At 38.8% G+C, this 7,283-nt stretch overlaps 1 pseudogene; it reads left to right on the forward strand.

Annotated features, from left to right (window-relative positions):
* The window catches only part of LOC110314721, a 4,913-nt pseudogene extending 3,549 nt beyond the window's left edge, over nucleotides 1–1,364 (forward strand).
* Nucleotides 1,365–7,283: the final 5,919 nt, after the last annotated feature.

Raw genomic sequence — 7,283 nt, forward strand, 5'->3', positions numbered from 1 at the left:
CCTACCTCAGGGGATTTTAATGGAGGTTTATCCGGCATTCGGCAAGGCCCCAATGAGCCTTACCAGGAGTCTGTAGATAGATTACTTAGAACAGCTAGCAAAATTGCTGGAGATTCTCAANTGGGAATCCCTTTCGTTAAACAATTTTTCATAATATTTTCTTTTTTGCTTAATAAATAATTTTCTTTTTTGTTCCATTCTCTATGATGTTTTTTTCTTCCACTACAAATCATAGTTCAATAGACAGCAATCTTAGGTTCATGGTTCCTGCAGCAATAAGGAATGGAATAGATGCTCAACACTAAATTATTTATTGATATATCCTCTGAATAATACAAATTCACAATTATTAACTACATAATTATGATGTCTTATACAGGTTTATTGTTGTTCACCAGCAGATATGGAACAGTGTATGATGTGTCCAGATGATAAATATGCCAACTTAGAGAAAACCCACTGCCTCCAAAGAGCTGTGTCATTTCTTACTTATGAAGATCCATTGGGAATGGCTTTAGGTTGCATTTCCCTGCCCTTTTCAGCCATCACAATTCTAGTACTAGTCACTTTTGTGAAGTACAAGGATACTCCAATTGTGAAGGCCAATAACTGCATTCTCAGCTACATCCTACTTATCTCTTTAGCCTTCTGCTTTCTCTGCTCATTGCTCTTCATTTGACGACCCAACCAGGCCACCTGCATCCTGCAGCAGACCACATTTGGACTATTTTTCACTGTGGCTGTTTCTACAGTGTTGGCCAAAACAATAACNGTGGTCATGGCTTTCAAGCTCACTACTCCAGGAAGAAGGATGAGAGGAATGATGATGACAGGGGCACCTAAGTTGGTCCTTCTCATTTGTACCCTAATCCAACTTGTTCTCTGTGGAATCTGGTCGGTAACCTCTCCTCCCTTTATTGACAGAGAGGTACAATCAGAATATGGGAAGACTGTCATTACTTGCAACAAAGGCTCTGTCATTACCTTCCACTTAGTCCTGGGATACTTGGGTTCCTTGGCTCTGGGGAGCTTTGCTGTGGCTTTCTTGGCTAGGAAGCTTCCTGACAGATTCAAGGAAGCCAAGTTCCTAACTTTCAGCATGCTGGTGTTCTGCAGTGTCTGGATCACCTTCCTCCCTGTCTACCACAGCACCAGGGGGAAGATCATGGTGGTTGTGGAGGTCTTTTCCATCTTGGCTTCTAGTGCAGGGTTGCTAATGTGTAACTTTGTCCCAAAGTGTTACGTTATTTTAATTAGACCAGATTCAAATTTTATACAGAATTACAAAGGTAAATTGCTTTATTGAAACTTTCATAGTATGAAATTGTTAGATGATACTCAACATATCTTTTTTTGTTGTTGTTTTTCCAGACAGGGTTTCTCTGTGTAGCCCTGGCTGTCCTGGAACTCACTTTGTAGACCAGGCTGGCCTCGAACTCAGAAATCCGCCTGTCTCTGCCTCCCAAGTGCTGGGATTAAAGGCATGCACCACCACACCCAGCAACATATCTTTTTCTTTCTCTTAACAAAAGTAGTACTTAATCATATAAAAAATTTAAGTAACATACAAATTTTAACTTACAAACAGAGCAGCACTGTCCATTGTAATAACAATTACTAAAGTTTGGTGAAAAGTGGTTTCATTCACAAGTACACAAACCTGAAGATATTGAGAATTGGGAGTCTCAATTGAGGAATGGCTATCATCATTTTTACCTGTGGTTTTGTGTGTGAGCCATGCACCTAATTAGTGATTAATAGAAAATGGCCCTACTGTCTGTAGACGGTGCCATCTCTCTGTAAGTTGTTATGGGAGTTGTAAGAAAGAGGACTGCATACAACGTGAAAATGAAGCCAGTAATCAGCATTATTCCACATGCTTTCACGGAGTGCCTACATCCAATTCCATACCTTGGTTTCATTCAATATGCTGTGACCAAGGTATATAAGAAAATAAAGTTTTCTCACATGTTTCTTTTGATCATGGTGTTTGTTACAGCAATAGAAACTAAAATATCACCTAAATGGTAAATTGCCTCTTTTGGGATTTGAGATATCATAGATTCCTGATGTAATAAAAGGCACTGATTTGAAAAGAGAAACAAGAGTGAATGTTAGCAGAGTGTGAAGCACAGTGACAGTAATGCATATTTTTGATGGTCATCATAAAAGCACTGGATTTTGGAACAGATTTAAAATGTACTAGGAAGATATTAAGAATATCAGAATGTTAAGAATAACGTACTAAGAAGGGAATATTTTGTGAAAAGTACAGTGGGGTTCTGATTGTGCCTGCAGTATAAGACTCAGCAACTTTAGGTAAAAACACAATTTCATTATGAAATGAATGTGTTTCATTAAGTGAGAAAAATCACTAATGGAAATGTCCCACATATCACCTTTACCACAATAAAGTCACTGAATCAAAATGAGTGCTAAAGATTATTTGAGTTTAATATTACGCACACAAATATGAACATACAAATACATACACATAATTCTTTACAACAGATATTGAAGGTCAGTGTCGTTTTTCTTTCAAAATTCTGTTTGCTGCTTTAATTTTGAAGTTGTATTTGGTAGTTTATTTTTAACATCATCATTTTTTTGCTTTTTGTTTATATTTCTTGTCTCAAAAACTCCATTCATACCCCTTCCTGCACTCCTAAAATGCACATGGCTTCATATTTCATTAATTCTTATTAATGTGTATATATTTGCATATGCACATATATTTTGAAATATAAATTGTAGAGACCATGTAACATTGCATACATTTATGTTCTGAAGACTCATTATTTGGTACTATATGGCCAATCTTTGGTCTCTGGTTGTCCCTGAAGATGACAACCTCTTCCATCCCCAGGTTTATAGTTTCCTGTAAATGGTTGTGTAGGCTATACTTTTTCTGCTTTCTTCCTTCCATGCTGGCATGCACACTGTAGTGAATCCTTTTCTCATTATGTTTTGGAGGTCATATTGGTAAGACTTCAATGTACCTTCTGCCAATACTAGAAGGTATATGTTCACAGCTAGCTTCCTTTTCCTTTGACTCTCAAGATCTTTCCCACTATTTTCTTGACGTTTCCCTGATCCTTGGATAAGGGAACATTTTGTAAAAGGGTTCATTGTCTATTTTTTTTTGAGACAGGGTTTCTCTGTGTAGCCCTGGCTGTCCTGGAACTCACTCTGTAGACCAGGCTGACCTCGAACTCAGAAATCCGCCTGCCTCTGTCTCCCAAGTGCTGGGATTAAAGGTGTGCGCCACCACTGCCCGGCTAAATGTACATTTTGAAGAGGAGGTATATTTATTGAGTGGGACTCATTTTGTCTTTATTCCCTTTACCCTTTCCTCTGGCAGCATGTAGTATACTTTCTAGCAACTTGAATTCTAGTCATTAGAGGTAAAGCTTGTAGTTGAGGACCAGCTCAACTTTTTCATATTTGATGACATAAGTAAGGTTTATCTTCAGGACTATCTCCTTATCACCAGTTTATATAGAACAACACCACCACTCAGGGATCAGGGATTGATGTGGAAATGAAGGTAAATAAGTATAATGGACAGAATTATTGGGTGACATCAATGAACAGTATCATTAAGAAAAAAAGACTGATAATCATATGAACTCACAGAGATTTGGCAGCATTCAAACCTGCACAGGATCAAGTCATACAGTATCCTAGTATTGACATGGAGACATGGACAGCTGCAAACACATTATACATTTAGAATACATGGCAATGTATCCCAGCCCACAGGACAAGCTATTTTGTGGGGTCCGAGGGGGATCGAGCCTAAAAGTGAGAAATGGGTGGGAAAGAAGAGGGAAGCCCTGCAAAGTTGTCAAGGCTTCGTTTATTGCCAGTTTGAACGTTTGGTTATAAACACTGTGGAGGGGGAATGGGGAGGGGCAGAGAAACGATCAAAAGAAACAGAGCGAAGGATGAATGGGGGGATGCTGACTGCAGACTTGAAACTTCTTGTGATTTTCTCAGAGTCCTGGCGTCACTGCTTCGGAATGCCTGGCAGCTAATCTCTGAGACCTGGATCCTCCCAGGTGTCATCTTAGGACAGAAGTCAGATGATTTCCCTGAGTAACCTTGGGAGGAGGGAGATAGAGTAGTCTTGGCAGGGAGGGTGTCGAGCAGCCCAAGGAAGGAGGGACAACTCGGCTCTCAACAAAGAACTATATGGCTCTCAGATGTAGGCTGTAAAAGGCCTGGTTTTTCTCAGCCTGGTCCCCAACATTAATGTCTGTCAAAAACCATTCTGTTTTCTTGAACTTAAATATGATTAACACTGTTGTATTCTATATTGATGTTCCACCAATAAAGAAATTGAAGAAAAAACCAAATATCTACATAAATGCATTCTAAATAAAACAAAACCACATGAGTGAATTCTCTTTTCTACAATTGGTCATGTGGCCTTAGCTGACATAACTACTTCCTCTTCCATGTGTTCTATATTTTTTCCACCCTCCTCTACCAGCAGCTCAGCAAGTTGTGACCCTTTCCAGTTAGTGATCCCTACCTATATTTTTGATGTATCTGTGTCCTCTGTCATCCTGTTTGAATTAGGCTGTTTTCAAGTTTACTTTAATGAAAGACTTGGTAGCACCAGGAGACATCCTAAAAGATCTCCTGCACTCCAGATATAAAATGTGTAATCTCCATTTTGGGCCCGTTGTCACACTTCACTGGCTATGAAGTAAGTTTCTTGTTCTGATGCAATACTGCATCAAATACATTTTTGGAGAATAAAACATTCTGAAATTCTATGGGAGACCTATAAGTTCATCAAAGGCATTGTCTGCTTCTCAGTGAACTGATGACTGAAATGAGTGCCGAGAGAATATCTTACAAGTAAAAACAAAGATTTTTCTCAGCTTTGAAAGTTTCATTTTCCTATGTTGAGAATTAGGCTAGAAAGCTTGGTGGCTTCTAGAATTTTCTGGAACTACAACCATCACTTGTTCTCTTAGTCAAGAGTACTGATATTAGAAAATAATAATAATAATAATAATAATAATACCACAGGACCCCCTAAAAACTATCTTCTACCCTTTTTTCTTTCTATCTTTCTCATTATTTTCATATCTCTGCATTCTTAATTCTCTTCTGTATCAAATTAGATTGAAGATTTTGGCAAGAGGCTTTAAATACCCATTGTCAACCTGTGGGCTATGACTCCAGTGTAATTTTTAAAAAGTATTTTATTTAAATTACAAATGTTGCCCCCTTCCTGGTCCCTTTCTCAGAATTCTTCACCCCCCACTTTGCCTTTGAGTGTGTATCCCCCAACTCAACCCCAATCTTCACCCATACCCCCAACCTCACCCTCCTCAGCATCCCTTTTTACTGGGGCATCAAGGCTCTACAGGATTTGGCACATCTTCTCTCACTGAGGCCACAGACCAGTCCATGTATGCTCTTTGGTTGGTGAATAAGTCTTTGGTAGCTCTGAGGGGTCTGGGTCAGTTGATGCTGTTGTTCTTTCTATGGGGTTACCATCCACATCATCTCCTCCAATTCTTCCCCTAACTCTTTCATAGATGTCAATGTCCTCAGTCCAATGGTTGCTGATAAGTATCTGCATCTGTCTTAGTCAGCAGCTGGGAAAGCCTCTCAGAAGACAGTCAAGATAGGCTCCTGTCTGCAGGCACAACATGGCATCAGTAATAATGTCAGGGTTTGGTGGCTGTGTCAAGTTTGGTGGAACCCAAGTTGGGCAGGTCCTTCAGGCAAATGAGTTATCAAGTAGGAACAGAAAACTTATTGGTGGGAATCATCATAACATAGGAATTGTATTAAATATTCAGAACATTAGAAAGATGGAGAACCACTGCTCTAAAATGAGAACTTTTTGGTGTGTGTTTAGTTTCAAGTTTGAACATGCTGCATTCTACAACCAATTAATGACACTCTGCATCTGTAGGAGAGGTTACTTTTCCTCTCCCAGCTGTCCTTAGTTGCTGGAATCCTTTACTTGTTATGAAGGATGAACATGAAGCCCCATAAAATTTTTTTGCTTTCATCTTCATAAGTACATTGATATATTGCTTATTCTATAATTTTCTAGGGGAAAATGTTTTACATTACCTGGTATTTTTTTCACAACATTCTCATTGATGTTCCATGAACCAAATATGCAGTAGATGTGACAGCTGTATTTGGATGTAGGTAGCTATACCTATTTATTAATGTTTATCCATATAAATGGTCAGACTATTTGTGGGTTAAATAACTTAAAGCAGTGACTCTCAACCTTCCTGATGCTGCAACACTTGTATTACCTGGAGACTGTGCTGCCTTCTTTGTCCTCAGTGGGAGTGGATATGCATATCCCTACAGAGTTTTGATGTGCCAGAGTGATAGGACACCCAGAGGGTACTCTGCTCTCTCATAGAATAAGGGGTGAAGTAGGGGATGGAATATATGAGGGTAGAACTCTAAGAAGAGGCAGTGTACTGGATGTAAAGTGAATTAATTAATTAATTAATGTAAAAAGAAAACCAAACAAACCACCTCTCCAGTCCTGAGGCCAGAATCTTTGAAAATATTTGTGTATATGGTAATAAATACAGGGAAAAAAATCTAGGAACACACAGCCCAGATGTATCCTAAGTTTTGTGACATGGTCTAATAATCCATCTACATAGCATCAAAAAAAATCTAATTAGATTTCTCCTAAGTGCATCTTTTAAGGGAGCTTAAGCTATGTAATATTGACAGGACTCTCATGGAGAACAGAATGGCCCAAAGCCTACAATTCAGAGATATGTACACAGGTCATGTTTCTTTTATAATTAATTTGTTGATTGATTTATTAATGTTTATCCATATAAATGGTCAGACTCAGAGATGTATGTGAAACACAGGTATTCCTGATGCCAAGGATAGATGAGGGTGTCAGATAACGTAGAAGACTGTAGTTCTCCACTTAGGTGTGTGGATGTGTGAAAATTTCCCCTCCTTACCGCACGCCAACTGGTAATGTTATTTTGTAGTTCTTAGGTGATCCACTTGTTATCACAGGTGCAGCTCCACCATTATTACATAGTGGAGCTATTACATATTATATACTATTACATATTTTCTCTCAGCAGCCACCCTATTCCTCCAGATTTCACCATCCTCTAGTCCCTTTACATGTTTCCTGAGCTGTGGGTGGATGGGTCATGTTGTGTATATATCACATGGGGTTGGACCCCTTCAGTTAGTTGTTTTTACATGTTGACAAGTGGAGATTTTCTGCAAAGCTACAAGTCTATTAAAAA

Source organism: Mus pahari, unplaced genomic scaffold (genome assembly GCF_900095145.1).
Source record: "Mus pahari unplaced genomic scaffold, PAHARI_EIJ_v1.1 scaffold_9778_1, whole genome shotgun sequence".
Taxonomy (NCBI): Eukaryota; Metazoa; Chordata; class Mammalia; order Rodentia; family Muridae; genus Mus; species Mus pahari.